General features: G+C 44.4%; 1 protein-coding gene across 1 annotated transcript in view; it reads left to right on the top strand.

Moving 5' to 3' along the window:
* Positions 1-19,252, top strand: part of LOC309355683 (uncharacterized protein) — a 282,572-nt gene that overhangs the window by 173,899 nt on the left and 89,421 nt on the right. The gene's annotated exons all lie outside the window — the stretch shown is intronic.

Raw genomic sequence — 19,252 nt, 5'->3', positions numbered from 1 at the left:
ACCAGGCTGGGAAAGTTTACTTCCTGACACCCAGTATAGAGAGTAGACATCTAGATAGATCCATGGTCTGAATTGGGATGGGGCAGCTTCAGGTTGAATTCTCAGTGCTTCAGCAGGAGTGCTTCCTTTTATCTTATTCACTTCCTAAATGCAGAGCCCAATGGCCTTCATGCAAATCTCCAAAGGAAGTTTTCTGGCTTAAATAGCATTGTCTGATTTTTCACCATCAGTCTCTTTTGTTTTGTACAGGGCAGAGGAGGCAGAGGAGCCAGTGAGGAGGAGAGATGAAATCTATTGTGTTGCTTATTCTTGGTCTCTCGGCTGTTCCATCAGTGATATATTAGTAATATATCCAGTACCAGGGCAGGCATTGGAGGGAAGATTGATTGCCAGATAGAATCCCATGAAAGCCATCAAAAACTTGCCTATTTGCATCTTACTGCCCTAGGTTTCATTACCCAGTTTAAACAAAGGAGCTTTCCTGGGTCAGGCCAAAGGTCCACCTAGCTGAGAATTCTCACAGTGGCTAACCAGATGTCTGTGAGAAGCCTGGAAGTAGTCCAACAGTGCTACTTTCCCACCTGAGATTGCTGGCCATTGGCATTCAGAACATTGTTGCTGTTGCATTTATTATCTAGGCTTAAGGAGTAGGGCCCATGTCAGGTTACAACAGTTTAAAATTCAGAATTAAAGCAGTTGAACAGACTCTGTAATCACAAGCACAAGTTTCAGGTGTGAAGGGCCAGGTAATAATGTCAGTGTACTGGAAGAAGCAAAGATCACCAGTGTGAAGCAATGATTCTTCAACATCAACTTCGTTGGACTGGTCATGTTGTTCGGACAATGGGTGATATAATGCAAAGGAGATCGGGGGTAGAGGGTGCGGAGAGAAATTGCCCATATCAGGCAAGGGTCCAAATAATTTGGGGTGATTGCAGAAGGGAGAAGAGGTTGGAGAACATCCCTTCCCTAAACTTTCTTAACTGATGTCTTAGGATGCAGTCCTATGAATCCAACTCGGAGAGCCTCCACGGAGTGGTACTAATTTCTCTCGCTTTGTTCAGGTGTCTTCTGCAGTGTGCATCTGACCCAGTCTGGCCTGGGAGCAGTGAAGCCTGGACAGCCCCTCCAACTGACCTGCGCTGTCTCTGGTGCTGAAGTGAGTGGCTGGTACTGGGGCTGGAACCGACAGACTCCAGGGAAAAGTCTGGAGTGGTTGGGCAGCATTCAGAGTGTGGCTGTGGGAGGAAACGGATACTACAGTTCCAGGTTTAGCTCCCGAATCAGTATCACCAGGGATGCCTCCAAAAACGAATTCTATCTTCTTTTGAGATCCCTCACAGCTGCAGACAACGCTGTGTATTACTGTGCAAGGGACAGAGCAGCACTCTGGGGCAAGGCAATGGAGTATCCAGACACAAACTGTGCAGAGTGATTCGGCCTCCTACACAGATTCAATATTTCATGCTTGATTGCTCACCATAAAACATTCCTGCTCCACTCTTCTTCAAATGCAGAACAAAACAATTTTGGGAAGGGCAGTAGCTCAGGGGCAGAGCATGCGCTTTGCAGGCAGAAACATCCCAGACTCACTCCCAGGCATCTCCAGGTAGTGCTGGGAAGGAATTCCAGCCTAAAACCTTGGAGAGCTACTGCCAGCCAGGGCTTAGCCACACATACCTTTTACCCCACACTTTCCAACCACAGGTCTACACTTTAAAGCTATCTTTTTTGAACCAAATGAAGAGAGAGAGAGAGAGAGAGAGAGAGAGAGAGAGAGAGAGAGAGAGAGAGAGAGAGAGAGAGAGAGATATCATATGGCAATAGTGTTAGGTTTCTCCCAGGTTTAAGAGACCACACGTATTGCATGCGTCTGACATCATGCGTATCTCACATGATATCACACACATCTCCCAGCACTGGGCTGGCTGGTGCAGCCTTCCACTAGGCACTGCTGGTCCCCACAGTACTGGCAGATGCAGTGTAGACTGGTGCAACCTTCTGCCAAGTGCTCCAATCCCTGCAGCATCTCCTGGCACCAAACACACTGGTGCAGCCTTCTGCTAGGCCCCGCTGGTCCCCAGGAGATGCGCCAGGTGTGACTGTCCCTGTGGCGTCTTCCAACACTGTGCAAGCCAAAGTACAGGCCCTACCTGGAAAGCACAGAGGAAAGGTAAGTGTGGATAAGCCATCAGTACAAACAGCACAAAACTAGATGGATCATTAGTCTGAGGATGCTATTTGACCGTGAAATACAAACAGTGCCACTTGGAGTCCTCTCTGCAAGAGCATCCTGTTTTTATCCCCTCTGCTTCTTAACTCAATGCCACATATGCAAATTTCTCAGCCAGGCCCCTTCTATTTAAACAGCATCACCTGAAGTTACTCCATGGCCTGGCTGTGTCTCTTTCATTCTGTACAAAGAGAAGAGACACAGATAGACAGACAGACAGAGAGAGAGACATGAGATCCCTATTGGTTTTTTTCATTCTCCTAGGCATCTTCCCTGGTGAGGATTTTTGTTTAGTGGGTAACTGATAATGTCGATCCCAACACAAAGGGATAATGACACAATCAGGTATCTTCTCAAGTCCACAGATAACTGAGTCTGGTCCAGGACTGCTGAAGCCCGGAGGGTCCTTCAAACTGACTTGCTCTGTCTCTGGTGTTCGAGTCAGTGATCATTACTGGGACTGGTGCCGACAGGCTCCAGGAAAAGGGCTGGAGTGGATAGGGTTCATCCGGAGCACAGCAAATGGAGGAACAACTCAGCTCAATCCAGCACTCAGCAGTCGAACCAGCATCTCCAGGGACACCTCCAGAAACGAAGTGTTTCTCCAGCTGAGCTCCCTGACAGCTGCAGACACTGCAATGTATTACTGTGCAAGAGACACAGTGAACCAAAGCAATGAAGCATCCATGCAAAAATCACACTACAATTCTGCCATGTGCACTGGCACTGCCAGCTCTCTGTCTTCAACAGACATCCATTGCCCTAATTCTGGCTGAAAGATGTACTGGAAATCTCTCCCTACACAGTTTAATGTTTAGCACCCAAATCAGTATAACCAGGGATGCTTGCAAAAATAAAATCTAACTTCAACTGAGATCTGTCACAGCTACACAAATCTGAACTAGATGGACAACAGTCTTACTAGATTTCTATGCCAAGATGGCAAACCCGAATGGAAAACTCAGAAACCTAGAGGATAATTTTGTTATAAAAGAACCGGGGGGGGGGGTTATTTAGGAGACCATTGTAAGCAGATGGAAACAAGAGCAGGATTTTGACACACTTGTAGTGTAAAAATTTTATGGACAATATGGTTTGATATAAAATTTGGACTATGGATGAAAATGCAGTTGAATATGTTTAAAGTAAGACCCCATGGAGGGAATGAGGGAAGCCTCGAGATTCAGAGAATCCCTTTATATGGATTTGTTTTTTACAGTCTGTGTCCATTTATATTTTGTATCTCTAAAACCAATAAAAATAATTTCATTTTAAAAAGGAAAAGAGGAAGGTAATTTCCTTTGTTATAATAATAATAATAATAATAATAATAATAATAATAATAATAATAATAATAATTTATTATTTGTACCCCGCCCATCTGGCTGGGTTTCCCCAGCCACTCTGGGCGGCTTCCAACAGAAATGAAAAATACACTAAAATGTCACATATTAAAAACTTCCCTGAACAGGGCTGCCTTCAGATGTCTTCTGAATGTCAGGTAGTTGTCCATCGCCTTGACATCCGGTGGGAGGGCATTCCACAGGGCGGGCGCCACTACCGAGAAGGCCCTCTGCCTGGTTCCCTGCAACTTGGCCTCTCGCAGGGAGGGAACCGCCAGAAGGCCCTCGGAGCTGGACCTCAGTGTCCGGGCAGAACGATGGGGGAGGAGACGCTCCTTCAGATATACTGGACCGAGGCCATTTAGGGCTTTAAAGGTCAGCACCAACACTTTGAATTGTGCTCGGAAACGTACTGTTCTTAAAACAAAGGTATCCATAGAATCATAAAACTGTAGAGCTGGAAAGGACCTCAAGGGTCATCTAGCCCAACCTACTGCAATGCAAAAATCTTATCCATGAAAGATGGCCCTCCATCTTCTGCTTAAATACCTCCAAGGAAGGAGAGTCCACAGTCTCTCATGGGAGTCCATTCCACTGCTGAAGAATTCTCCCTCATGTTCAGTCATAATCTCCTTTCTTGTAGCTTGAATCCATCGGTTCAGGTACAACCTTCTGGAGCAGGAGACAACAAGCTTGCTCCTTCCTTCATGTGACAGCCCTTTAGATATAGGAAGGTGGCTATTATATCTCCTCTCAGTCTCCTCTTTACCAGGCTAAACAGACCCAATTCCCTCAAACTCATCAGGCTTGGTTTCCAGACCCTTTATCATCTTGGTTGCCCTCCTCAGGAAGGAAAATACAATGTACCATGGACGAATGCTGGAAGAGGATCTGAAGTGGAAGGCAATATTTGGGGAGAGTCATCCCTGCATATGGGTGTCCTCTAATTCCCTTTGCTTCTTAAATTCAGGGCCAGAAGAGACTGAACACCCTGTATGGAAATCACCCCACTAGGCTCTTTTTGAATGATGTTCCTGGCTTTTTAGCCTTTAGGGAACCCACCTATCAAAATGTGTTCATGTGTGTGGTCTTTTTTTTATTATGCAAATTCTCTCAATTCAAATAGCAGCATCCTCCTTCTTTCCATGTCCCTGTAGCTCAAGAGAAAAGCTGCCTCTGTTCCACTACTTTTCTTATTCTGATTAATATTTTCCTCTTCCCAGGATAAAAAATGGCAACCCCCTTTCTCCCCTTCTTCCTCATGGCCCTGCTCCCAGGTAGGCTATCCCCTTTCACATACTTTGAAGTGAAATACCCTAGATTTTAGGCAGGAATCTTAAGAGTACAAAACAACCCTTTCCAGATGTTTAGGATTAACTGAGCAAACCAAGCACTAACTCTGCTTCTCCTTTTCTTCTCCCTGCTCCTTCAAACCCTGCAGGTGTTTTCTCCCAGGTCATGCTAAAGCAATCTGGGCCAGAGACCTTGAGGCCAGGAGAAACACTTGAGCTGACCTGTACGGTCACTGGAGTCTTCGTCACAAGCAGCTACCGGTGGGACTGGGTACGGATGAGAACTGGGAAAGGGATTGAATGCATGGGGTATTGGGTGGGGACCACAATGTATGCTCCATCTTTACGCAACCGAATCACCATCTCTGTGGATCCTTCCCGAACCAAGTACTTTCTCAGATTGAGCTCTGTGACAGCTGCAGACAACGCTGTGTATTACTGTGCGAGATACACAGTAGGAGGAACTGAAGCAGAGGCTGGCACAAAAAGGGGGAAGTGGTTAGAAAATAGAAACCTACTTCAAGAACCTTGAGGTGATATGTAACTCAATGGGGTTTGCTTCTCTGTAGGTACAGTTCCCACTCTGGAAAAAATATGGAGTGAATGGGGAGGATGAACCCACTTTAAGGCCTTAGACTGATGTTGATATATCTCTGTCTCAGAGATATGGAGTTTGCCCCTCAGAAGACCTGTCTAGAATTGCACTAACAAGCTGCTCTTCAGAATTCAGGGTGGGATGTTTCTCTCATTCTAGCGTCCGGCCTGTTAGTCCATAACAACAGTAGCAGTGCAATCAGATGCTGGGACAACCAAAGGAGTTCGGTTGTTATTACTGATCATCTGAGACTGGCCCTCAGCCAGATCCCCCTTGTCCAAAAGGTGGCAGCAGATTCACCCACCACCCCGTGTTCCTTCCTACAGAAAACCACAGCCTCTTAAATCACCACTTGCAACCACCTGCAAAGTCCCACAAGAATGTTTGAAGCAAAGAGCCCCAAAGCTAAAAGAACAGCTGGATTTCAGATCTTGCATGTAACCTCTCTCACAGAAGAACTGAAGTTCTTTATTGGGGGTGAGGGGGGAAGAGATAAATTGGTTCATTTGACCTTTATTTTTTTCATGGCTGAGCCATCCTTTATGCATAACTACTCTCCACAGATAATTCTGAGGATGAGTAATCCCTCTTAGCTGAGCAAGATAGCCTCATCATTCTTTTTGTGTGTGATATAGCTCAATACACACATTTCCCTAGTTTAATACATTTCACAAATAAATGTATTCTTATGCACACTTTACCCTCTCCCCCTCCCCATTCTAGGGATCTGCATTTTTGCCTCCTTCCAGAGGCCATAGCAAATCACAAGCAAAGAGCATCAGCAAAAAGACCAGTTGTTTGGACTTTATGTGGCCGGACTGCCTGGTCTGTGCCTTCTCCTTCAACCCCTGGATTCTATCATTTCTGTATGGTTCTATCCCATTCCTTGGGGTACGATATTCTATTTAAATGGGTTATATATTTGAATTTCTTCCTCCCAACACTCTTATAGCAACATGGGAAAGAACAGATGCTAAAACCGTCTGACTCCAAATGATGCTCCTGGTTTATGGCCTTTCAGAGAGCCTATTTACCAATGTGTGCATTTCTCTGAGTGTTTTACATTATGCAAATTTGCTCACTACTCCAAAATTCAAATAGTTTCCTCCTGAGTCCTTCATCTTCACTGCAGCTCAGAAGAAGAGCTGACTTAGTTCCAGTGATTTTTTTAAAAACGACGTATTATATTTTTTTTCACTTCTTAGGATAAAAATGGCATTGCTCTTTGCCCCCCTTTTCCTCCTCACACTGCTCCCAGGTAGGTATCTCCCCAAATGCTCACTGTCCCTTACACCCAGGATTATAGTCCTGAATCTTAATTGTATAATGTTAACATGATCTGTGTACTTTGGATTAATGGAGCCATGGTGTGGCTGCTTACGAGGCAACTTTTCAAGCCTGGAGGGGACACCCTGCTTAACTCTGATCTTCCTTGCTTCTCCCAATCCCTTCAGGTGTTTTCTCCCAGGTCATATTGAAGGAATCTGGACAAGGAACAGTGAGACCAGGAGAGACCCTCGAGCTGACCTGTACGGTCACTGGGCGCTCTGTTACAAGCAGCTACTATTGGAACTGGGTATGACAGAGCCCTGGGAAAGGGCTCAAATGGATGGGAATGTGGACTGGTGGCACATACTATGCACCATCTCTCCGTGACCGAATCACCATCTCTGTGGATTCTTCCCAAACCAAGTATTTTCTGAGACTGAGCGCTGTGACAGCTGCAGACACAGCCATGTATTACTGTGCAACAGGCACAGTGGGACAGATTGAAGCAGAGGCCTGTACAAAAAGGAGGAAGTGGTTAGAAAACAAAAAGTGATGTACTATAGATGCACGGTTCTCCTTAAAAGAACGCACATAATTTCTCAGGTTGACACAAACTGCTGCAAGGAAGGAGAAATGCATTAAGAAAAGAGAAAGGGGATAAGGGGGGAGATTTTCATGCTGTAGAGTTCAACCACAAAATCAGCTGCTATGATCATGATGACACTAAGCTCCATGAGAGCCACTGATGGGAGAAGTCCTTTTTTTCTGAGGGGATGCAGGGGTACGCATACCCCTAAATATTTTGTAAATCTAAGTTTGGCCTCATTGATGGGCACTCTTTCAATATGAGTAGGAAAATAACAGGACGCCTAAACATTTATTTTTTTTAATAACAGCACTGGATGGGTTCATGAGACACAACTCAAGGCTTAGGAGGAAAGTTGCCTTTACAGGCAGTCACGACAGCCTGCAACACAAACGGCAAACCCTGTGAGAGTGGGGGAAAGAGTGATAAAGTGAGACCATTTTCATTCATTTCATTTAGTCCAGAAAACCCAGCGAGTGTTGATTGTTTGATTCAGAAATATCTACTTGATGCAGCAAAGTCATTGGTAGGGCTGTGGCTGACTGGTACAGCTTAGTGCACAGAAAGTCCCATATTGAATCCCTGGGAGACACTGCAGTTAGAAACCCTGTATAGTTCCTGCCAGTCAGTGTAGACAACACTGAACTAGATGCAGAGCAGTCTTACTAGGTTTACAGTGGTTTCCTAGGATTCTAAAAGAACTAGGAGGCTTCCTGTATTCATAAAAGAACCTGCTTAAGTGAGGATAGTACGGCATGAAAGAAAGGTGGAAGAGCAATTCAGTAAAAGGCAATATTTGGGAAAATTCCATTCCGGCAACTGCGTCTCCTTTTGTCCTCTTTGCTTCTTAAATGCAGGACCTGACACAACAGAACGCCCTCTATGCAAATCACCCCACCAACCTCCTTCTGTTTAAATAGCATTGTCCAGTGTGTCTCCATGGCCTGGCTGAGTCCCATTCACTCCTGACTAAAGCTAAAGGGGAGAGAGTGAGGCAAGAGAGAGAGAGATGACTTTCATGTTGCTCTTCCTCATTGTCCTAAGCATCTCCTCTGGTGAGGATTTATTCTTTAGAATAAAAACAAAAATGTTGAGCCCAATGCTGAGAGATTCCCAATTATGACACAATTTCTGCATTCTTTTATAGGCATCCGCTCCACTCCTGGAGTCTGGTCCGGGACTGGTGAAACCTGGGGAGTCCTTCAAACTGACCTGCAGAGCTTCTGGGGTTCAGCTTGATAATTATTACTGGCACTGGATCCGGCAGCCTCCAGGGAAAGGGCTGGAATGGATAGCACTTATTCGCAACACTATAAATGGAGGAACCACTAATATCAATTCAGCACTGAGAAGTCAAGCTAGCATCTCCAGGGACATCTCCAGAAATAAAGTGTATCTCCAGCTGAGCTCCCCAACAGCTGCAGACACAGCAGTGTATTTTGCTGCAAGATCTACCCTCGGACTCAGCCCCTTGCACAGCCACCAGCAGATCCCTGTCACCAACAGACAACCATTGAATGAATGCAGCTAAATTTGTGCTGAAAATCTGCACCCTCTCTGAGGGCAAAATGCTTCAGACACTTTCTTTGGGCAGCAGAAATTCTGAGAAGCATTGAGAGTACGCTGTGCTCGGATTGGCTTAGGTTTCTTTTTGTCTTTAACTGCATTAAGGAGTTTGTCCCTTACCTTTCCCGCCCCAATCTGGCCACAGTGATCCATGCGAGGGTCATCTCCAGGCTTGACTACTGTAAAACTGTAATACTGCCCTTGAAACTGTCCCAGAAACTCCAGTGGGTGCAGAATGCTGCAGCGAGGCTCCTCACGGGGTCCCTGCCATGGGAACATATTCACCCAATGCTTTACCAGTTGCACTGGGTCCCGGTGGAGTATCGGGTCAGGTTTAAGGTGCTGGTTTTGACCTTTAAAGCCCTTTGTGGCTTAGGGCCCTCATATTTACAGGACTGCCTCTCCTTGTATGCCCCGCAGAGGACCTTAAGGTCCATGAGTAAAGTTAGTTCAGAGGTCCCGGGCCCTAAAGAAGTCAAATTATCCTCCACCAGGGTCAGGGCCTTCTCAGTGATGGCTCCGACCTGGTGGAATGCTCTGTCCCATGAGACCAGCGTCCTGCAGGATTGAACTTCTTTCCGCAGGGCCTGTAAGATAGAGCTATTCCACATGGCTTCCAATTTGAACTTAGCCTGATTTTTATTCCCCTTCCTTCCCTCCCCCTCCCCTTTTTATGAAGATTACCCACTCTGGGTAATTCTCCCCTGGTCTCCTCACTGGCCCAAATAGGACTAACTTAGCCAGCTAGCCCTGGTGATCATCTAATGTTTATTGGATGGATTTCCCCCCTAAACTGATTTTTGAATTGGGAATTTATTGTTATTCACATTTTATACTGTATTTTATGCTGTTTTTTGTTGCATCAATGAAGTGTTTTAAATTTGTTGTTAGCCGCCCTGAGCCCGGTTTTCTGACCAGGAAGGGTGGGGTATAAATAAAAAAATATTATTTATTATTATTTACTATTATGGAGTCAGCTCCCACTTTAAATTTTATTAAAACTAATTGCCTCTCACTTCTTAGGCACAATTATGATGATAGTGTCACCTATGCATATTAAACCACATGAAATAAATCACTTTTATAACCTCTCAAACCAGCCCTCAACTATATTCTCTTTGTCAAGCAGCTGGCAGCAGAGACAATCCTTTCCAAATCTCTCAAATCTCCAGACTACCGGTAACAACCACCTGCAAAGTTTCACAAAAGAGGTTCTTTGAGGCAAGGAGCCTCAAACTATGAGCTCCCTGGCCTTACATGTAATGACTTCCACATAAGGACTGCAACTCTTTATTGCAAAGGGTGCGAAATGGATCTGCACACTTGTCCCCTTCTAGAGGCCAACATAGCCTACAGCCCATCACAAGCAATGGGTATCAAGAAACAGTTTCATTGCTATGGCTTCGTGGATGCTGCAGCACAATCTGATCTGTGCTCTCCTCCACTCCTCGATGGGTGTCTTGTGTCATTTTGCACTGTTCCATCCTTTTCCCCATAGTATTATATTACATACCCTTTCAAGTGTCCCAGGGCATCCCAGAATAATAGAAGCCATCTCGGCTCCTGATTGTCCCAGAATGTCCCGCTTCCCCCCTCGTACTGTAGCACCATACCAAAATACACGCACCCCAATTTTCATCAGAGTAATGTTGGAGGATATATGATATGATATTTATGTTGTATGTTTACATAGACATCCACTCAACGTGCTCATCTCAACGCAAGAAGTAATGCTGACACCTATTGGCTTCAAATGGTGCTCCTGCTTTTGTTATGCGTGGCCTTTTTTTACATTATGCAAATTCTCTCACTGCCTCCCAAATTCAAATAACAGGCTCCTTGGTAATTTAGCTTCATTGCAGCTGAGGAGAAAGGCTGCCTCCATTCCAGCATTATTGTTTTTCATTCCTATTATTACTTTTCTCCTCTCAGGATAAAATAAAATGATGCTGCCCTTGGTCCCCCTCTTCCTCTTGGCCCTGCTCCCAGGTAAGTATCTCCTAAAACATTCTCCAACCCTTCCACATCTTATCAAATGAACTATTCTGAATATTAGATAGGATACTTAATGGTATAACAATTCACATGACCCATGTGTTTTGGATTAAATGAGCAATGATAAAACTGCAAGTAATAGCCATAAAGTTCTGGCTGCGCCTACTGCCTAACTCTGGTTTTCCTTTTCTTTCCCTCCCCCCAAATCCCTTCAGGTGTTTTCTCCCAGGTCACATTGAAGGAATCTGAACCAGGAACAGTGAGACCAGGAGAGACCCTTGAGCTGACCTGTACAGTCACTGGGCGTTCTGTGATAAGCAGCTATTGGTGGATCTGGGTACGACAGAGCCCTGGGAAAGGGCTCGAATGGATGGGAGGGTGGACTGCAAGATCGTACTATGCTGCATCATTCCAAAACCGAATCACCATCTCTGTGGATTCTTCCCAAACCAAGTACTTTCTGAGACTGAGCTCTGTGACAGCTGCAGACACGGCCATGTATTACTGTGCAACAGGCACAGTGGGACAGACTGAAGCAGAGGCCTGTACAAAAAGGAGGAAGTGTTTCCTTCTGATACTTCTTGAGTAACACTTTGCTGAGAAAACCAGATCCTGCTTCATCCCAGACAAAATATGTACATTCTCCCTTAACGTGGCCTTGAACATTGCTGTCTGACACCTGGCCTGATGATGGCCTAGCCATGCAAACTGTTAGCCATCACTGCCTCTTGAGGGAGTGAATTCAGTGTTGCTATCAAACGACGGAATGGTGACTGCCCACACTTGTGACTCAATACAGGGGTCTCCAAGAGGAGCAGGGGGGGAAGCAGAAGATCTGCAATGAAGTCACAGCCTCCAACATTTCTCAGATGGAGACATCTTATTCTACGTCAGGAAACTTCTCCCTGACACTTGGTGACTTTTTCATTCAAAATGGGCTTTGCATGGCCGCTTCACCATTCCCTTCATTTGATCCAGGGACTTTATTTTCCATCTAAACAGGACTCTGTTTTTTGCACCTACACACACACCCCACATTTAATTGTTCTCCGAAATGTGGAGGGGAGGAAGAAAGGAAAAGCGGGACACTCTGGGATCAAATCAGAAACCAGGATGGCGCATGCAATTTTGGGACTGTCCCTGGAAAACCGGGACACTTGGAGGATATGATGAGGTGCTACAGTCAGCCATTCTCCTTTCAGGATTTGGAAGCCCTTTCCTGGGGAGAAACAGATTTCTGACTCGCACACTAACATACATACTGGATGCAAGCCTCACAGCTCACAGCTCCATGTTTTGGTTCTATTATTATTATTATTATTATTATTATTATTATTATTATTATTTATTGTTATTTATTGTTATTTATTGTTATTATTATTTTACAAACGTCCACACTTCTGCTTATCTAAAGACTCTCCCAAGTACATACAGGCCAATACCTTATTTTTGGATTGCCCCATTTCTCCTTCAGGATGACAGGGCGCACCGCTGCCTGAGTTTGCTACTATAGAGAATGATAAATAAAGACACTTCTCCCTTTCATCAGAGCAAACTCAGTTCCAGGTATCACCACTCCAAAGAATCCTACATCATACAGGAGATGTGCTGCTTCAACCATATATTTTTTCCTTTACCCTTAGAGTCTACTCCTTTCAGATAAGTTAATAAGTTACTTTGAATCTAATGGCATATTAATTTGCTGACAATTTTGTCAACCATTTTACATCAATAAGTGTCAATCCGTAGTAGTTAAAGGGACTGTTTTACAGGAAGCAACTATGAAATCTGAGAGTTTCAGACTTTTGCTTAACTTCAATGTGTGGTTTTCTAAATGCCTACGTTGTTTTTATGCTGCTTTAGTTCTATCAGAGTTTGATGACTTTTTATGTATTATCTTTGAAATAAGTTTTTAGCTTTTTGCATTTTATTTGCTTTGTTTTGTTCTGTAGAAGCTGCTTTGAGTTTTTAGCTCTTTGTATTTTATTTTATTTTATTTATTTTGTTTTGTTTAGTGGAAGCTGCTTTGAGTCCCAGTCTGGGGGAATGGAAGAATATAAATATCACTACTAATACTACTACTTTATGGTTTATTCATCTGGCAACCTTGTCAAGTGCTCCTCCTTTTAGCTTCTGATCCTTAAATGCAGAACAGAATTGGATGGACTTCCCATTATGCAAATATGCCAAGCACACTCCTCCTTTTTAAAGAGTGCCATTCAAAGGTGCTTGATGACCTGACTGAGACTCATACACCCTGTTTATAATAAACAAAGGACTGAGTGATTAAGGGAGGAAAATATGAGATCTTTGTCCATTTTGCTCATTCTCCTAAGCACCTCACCTGGTGAGCATTTATGCTCAGTGTAAAAACAAAAAATATTGAATTCAACCCAAAGTGAGGTCATATGAGAAGTCTAACATCTGCCCTTTCTGTTTTGCAGGCATTCTGTCCAGTCCACAGCTAATCGAGTCTGGCCCAGGAGTGGTGAAGCCAGGCGAGTCCTTCAAACTGACCTGCACTATCTCTGGTTTCCAAGTCAGTGATTATAACTGGGTCTGGAACCGGCAGCCTCCAGGGAAAGGCCTGGAGTTTATTGGTGCTATTCGGAGCTCTGCAGCTGGAGGAACCACCTATTATAACCCAGCATTCAGTAGTCGGATTTCTATCACCAGGGACACCTCCAGAAATGAAGTGTATCTTCAGCTGAATTCCCCAACAGCTGCAGACACCGCTGTGTATTTTTGTGCACGAGACACAGTGAAGTAAAGCAATGAAGCGTCCATCCATGAACCTACACAATATATCCCATCACTATGGCAGGCAAAGAGGGTTGATGGAGGACACATTCATTGTCCCATAGAGTCCCACAAAAGCCATTGAAAACTTGCTTATTCCCATAGCATAGTCTCAGGGTTCATTACTCAGGTATAGTTCAAATTCTCATACAGGGAAAGAAGAGGAAATGGCTATTATGAGAGAAGTGTTGCACTCAGCATCATTCTCCAATCAGAAATTGTGATTCCTTCTACTGCCTGGGGTGGGACCAACACACAGGCTGATAAACTGCTTTGCATCACTGGTACCAGTGAACCACTGTGCAGAGTAAAGGGCTTCCATAACTGGTTGCATAAGTGATGGAACCTCTAGTGTGTGCTACTCAGAGAGAAGGAATCATTAAGGCTGAGTTGGGAGGGAAATGGTGCTCTCCCAGCTGGGTACCAGCTCAATCCAGTACCTCTGAACTTCCCAGATCCAATGGGCTATCAATTCCCTTAGTTATTGGGACTGTGTTTGGGTTCCAACAAAGGATGCCATACCTATGTTGTCTCTCTCTCTCTTCCCAAATACAGAAACACATTTACCTTGGAATGCTTTGAAGTCTTGCCTTCTTGGTTTTAGGAGGCAATTATACCAGAGTCCCATTAAGGCACGGGTAGGAAACCTTGGACCCAGGAACTAAATGTGGCCCTCCATGCCTCTCTAGGTGGCCCTCAGGACTCACCCCAGATACTCCTCTCACCAGTCTCTCTTCCAACCCTTCTTGAGTAGAAAAAGGGAAATACAAAATTGATCCTCGCAAGGCTCATTTAGAAACCTGATAGGCTTGTGCTTACTGAGAAAGTGGAAGAAAAAATGTGATTACTCTGAACAATTGGATCCTTTTATTCAGCTCAAAGTATTGTGCATCCAGTTATAGACCAGTAAGTGGCAGCATTTCATATGAACAGAGGGCTCTGTCCTGCAGATAGGGATGAGGCAGAAGTCTGCTTCAGTTTGTATTTTGATACAAATCAACATTATTAGCACTTCTTGAAACAGGATGCAATCTGAGACACAGCAACCCTTTGAAATTTGCATTTCTTAGAATTTTGCATTGCAGTTCTCCAATTTTTTAAAAAGGGCATGGAACTCCATATATCTAGAAAAAGTGTGTATGAAATGCAAATGTTGATAAAGAAGACATACAGCAATGCATTATGTCAGGGAGATTTCACGCAAAACATGCAGATGAATTTTTGTAAACACACACAAACACACGTATATCAGACTGATGCAGAAATGAGGAAAATGGAACTTGAGTTTGGAACAAATGAGTAATGGAGGTGACTGAATCTGGCAGATTTACCCTCCTGTTACTGATGGCAAGGTCTGCTTTGAAATTGTGAGGACTTTCTGCTTATCCTCTTCAAACTATCATCACCATTACAACCCTTTTAAAATTAAATTAAATTAAAAACAGTTAAAACCAATTACAATCACAATCGCAGGCATAAGGTGCGCTCTGAAAACCCTCATCTCTGGTGTCAAAGGCCGGAGAAAATAAGTCCATCTTCAACATTTGCCAAAAGCTAAATGGTGAAGAAGGCAGAAGCACGTCTATTGGGAGGGAATTCCATAACTTAGGGTGTGCCATAGAGACTTCTTTCTCCAGGGAAGTGAGGGACCCCTTTGCTCATAGTCCTATATCCTGTTTTCACAATGGCCAACGATATGCCTATGAAATGCCCACAAACAGGATTTGAGCACAAGAACACACACACAAACCACTTCTGATTTCCAGGAACTAGTGTTGAGAGGCATACCACCTCTTGGACTGTGAGCACCTTGATTTGAGCTCAGAAGCAAACAGGCAGTCAGCTTCCCAAGCATATCACTATATTATACGCCTTCCCTGCAAAGCAACCAAGCAGTCTCTTCCAGAGGGGCAATTCCAAAGAGGCAGCCCAATATTGTTGTATTTTAGGCACTTGGATGAAACATTCCTATTTGTACAGCTGTTTCAGAAACTGCCTTTCTATTTCCATCTGCTTCTTGTTAAGGATGTTTTGCACATTGTTTTATTAATTGGGTTTTGTATTTTAATGATGGTCAAATGGCCCTGCAATCAATAAACTGTTTTAACCCACCAACAAGTATATATTTTCCCACACCTTCAGAACCTCCATATCACACCCACAGCCCGATAACTTTAAACCCCAGCTTTAAAATTGTGTTGTTGCCATCTAAGGAGCAAAGCCTCCTTTTATCCTCCTTGTTTCATACACTCTGCTCACTTTAAACAAATCTGTCGGGCGGGTTCCTCCTCTTTAAATACAGCCCTTCAGCCTTGCTCCACAGCCTTCCATTCATTCAGAAAGAGAGAGGAGTGAGTGAGTGGAGAAAGAAATGAGATCTCTGATGTTTCTTCTCCTTTTACTGAGTATCTGCCCAGGTGAGGATTTTATACTGGACCAATTACGCACTGGACAAAATTGGGTCCAAACACTTGAAGCCTAAGGTGAACTAACTTCAGGACAATTCATGGTGACATTAGGTTTCTTTCACCAACAAAAAATAAGCCATCCCTAGAGTATTGGGGATGGGAAGATGGACAATGGGTGATATAATGCAAGGGAGCTGGGGGGGGGGGAGAAATTTCCCAATATCAGGCAAGGGTCCAAATAATTTGGGATAATTCCCCCATCTTTCAGCAGACCGCAGTGCCCAGTCCAACGTTGAGCAAAAGGCTTCCTTTCCAATGATGCATTTCAGAGATCAAGAAGGGAGAAGAGGTTGGAGGACTTCCCGTCCCTAAAATTTCTTAACTGATGTCTTAGGATGCAATCCTATGAAGCCAATTCAGAGATCCTCCACGGAGTGGAACTAATTTCTCTCGCTTTGTTCAGGTGTCTTCTGCAGTGTGCATCTGACCCAGTCTGGCCTGGGAGCCCCTCCAGCTGACCTGCGCTGTCTCTGGTGCTGAAGTGAGTGGCTGGTACTGGGGCTGGAACCGACAGACTCCAGGGAAAAGTCTGGAGTGGCTGGGCAGCATTCAGAGTGTGGCTGCGGGAGGAAACGGATACTACAGTTCCAAGTTTAGCTCCCGAATCAGTATCACCAGGGACGCCTCCAAAAATGAATTCTATCTTCTGTTGAGATCCCTCACAGCTGCAGACAATGCTGTGTATTACTGTGCAAGGGACAGAGCAGCACTCTGGGGCAAGGCAATGGAGCATCCAGACACAAACTGCGCAGAGTCATTCGGCCTCCTACGCAGATTCAATATTTCATGCTTGATTGCTCATCGTAAAACATTTCTGCTCCACTCTTCTTCAAATGCAGATCAAAACAATTTTGGGAAGGGCAGTAGCTCAGGGGCAGAGCATGTGCTTTGCAGGCAGAAACATCCCAGATTCACTCCCAGGCATCTCCAGGCAGGGCTGGGAAGGAATTCCTGCCTAAAACCTTGGAGAGCTACTGACAGCCAGGGCTTAGCCACACATACCTTTACCCCACACTTTCCAAGCACAGGTCCACACTTTAAAGCTATCTTTTTTGAACCAAACGAAAACCCATTCTTTAAAGCAGGTACACAACAAAAAGCAATGTGGGTTTCCCAGGGTTTGTCGTTTGACTCAGGGGTGAAGAGCAGGTTTTCACAGGGAAAGCTCCTGGGGACAATCCCCCGATTTACAAATCAGCCCCCTGACAAAATCCATCTGTTTAGTAGGAAATTGAAAAGTATTCCCGGATTCATTGGAAAAAATCTGGTAACTTTAGTGTGCGGGGGAGAGAGATAAATTGGTTTATCGGGCCTTTATTTATTGCATGGCTGACCCATCTTTTACCCATAACTATTCTCCACTGAATATTCAGAGGATGAGTTATCCCTCTAGCTGAGCTCCATGACAGCCACATCTTTATTTTTGTATGCGATATTGCCCAATACACACATTTCCATAGTTTAATGCATTTCACAAATAAATGTTTTTTTATGCACACTTTACTCTCTCTCCCTCTACATTCTAAGAATCTGCATATTTGCTTCCTTCAAAGAGGCCATAGCAAATCACAAGCAAAAAGCATCAGCGAAAGGTCCTCTCCCCAGTTACAAACCTTGGACAGCTGCTGCCAGCCAGTCTAAGTAATACTAAGCTAGATGGACTTCCTAGGCAATTTTCCTAGGATCCTAAAAAAACTAGGAGGCTTCCTATATTCAAAAAAGAACCTGCTTAAGTGAGGAAAGTACGGTGTGAATGAAAGGTGGAAGAGCAATTCAGTGAAAGGCAATATTTTGGGAGATGCCACCCAACCATTTCTTGGAGTCATCCCTGCAACTGAGTCTCCTTTTCTCCTCTTTGCTTCTTAAATGCAGGACCAGACACAACAGAACGCCCTCTAGGCAAATCACCCCACCCACCTACTTCTGTTTAAATAGCATTGTCCTTTGTGGCTCCATGGCATGGTTGAGTCCCATTCACTCCCTACTAAAGCTAAAGGGGAGAGAGTGAAGGCAAAAGGGAGAGAGAGAGAGAGAGAGAGAGAGAGAGAGAGAGAGAGAGAGAGAGAGAGAGAGAGAGAGGGAGGGAGGGAGGGAGGGAGGGAGAGAGAGAGAGAGAGAGAGAGAGAGAGAGAGAGAGAGAGAGAGAGAGAGAGAGAGAGAGAGAGAGAGAGAGAGAGAGAGGAAGGAAGGAAGGAAGGAAGGAAGGAAGGAAGGAAGGAAGGAAGGAAGGAAGGAAGGAAGGAAGGAAGGAAGGAAGGAAGGAAGGAAGGAGATATGAGTTTCATTTTGCTTTTCCTCATTGTCCTAAGCATCTCCTCTGGTGAGGATTTATTCTTTATTCTTTAGAATAAAAACAAAAATGTTGAACCCAACGCTGAGAGATTCCCGGTTATGAAATAATTTCTGCATTCTTTTATAGGCATCCGCTCCACTGCACAGATAATCGAGTCTGGTCCAGGACTGGTGAAACCTGGGGAGTCCTTCAAACTGACCTGCAGAGATTCTGGGGTTCAGCTTGATAATTATTTCTGGCACTGGATCCGGCAGCCTCCAGGGAAAGGGCTGGAATGGATAGCACTTATTCGCAACACTGCAAATCAAGGAACCACTGATATCAATTCAGCACTGAGAAGTCGAGCCCGCATCTCCAGGGACATCTCCAGAAATGAAGTGTATCTCCAGCTGAGCTCCCCAACAGCTGCAGAAACTGCAATGTATTACTGTGCAAGAGACACAGTGAACCAAAACAAGGAAGCATCCATGCAAGATCCACCCTCAGACTCAACCCCTTGCACAGGAACTGATAGATCCCTGTCACCAACAGACATTCATTGAATGAATGCAGCTAAATTTGTGCTGAAAATCTGCACCCCAATTGAGGGCAAAATGGTGAGGGTAATGTTCAGCCACATTCTTTGGACAGCAGAAATTCTGAGAAGTGTTGAGGGTATGCTGTGCTTGGATTGGCTTAGGTTGCTTTTTGTATTTTATGGCATCAGATCCCACTTTAAATTTTATTTTTTAAAAAATATTTATTTATTTATTTTTATTTATTTGCTTGGCAGGGGGTTGGACTAAATGGCCCTTGTGGTCTATTCCAACTCTA

The sequence above is a fragment of the Podarcis melisellensis genome (assembly GCF_964234715.1).
Source record: "Podarcis melisellensis genome assembly, chromosome: 13".
Classification (NCBI taxonomy): Eukaryota; Metazoa; Chordata; class Lepidosauria; order Squamata; family Lacertidae; genus Podarcis; species Podarcis melisellensis.
Note: the sequence above shows the minus strand (reverse complement) of the source record. Positions and strands in the feature narration are given on the sequence as shown.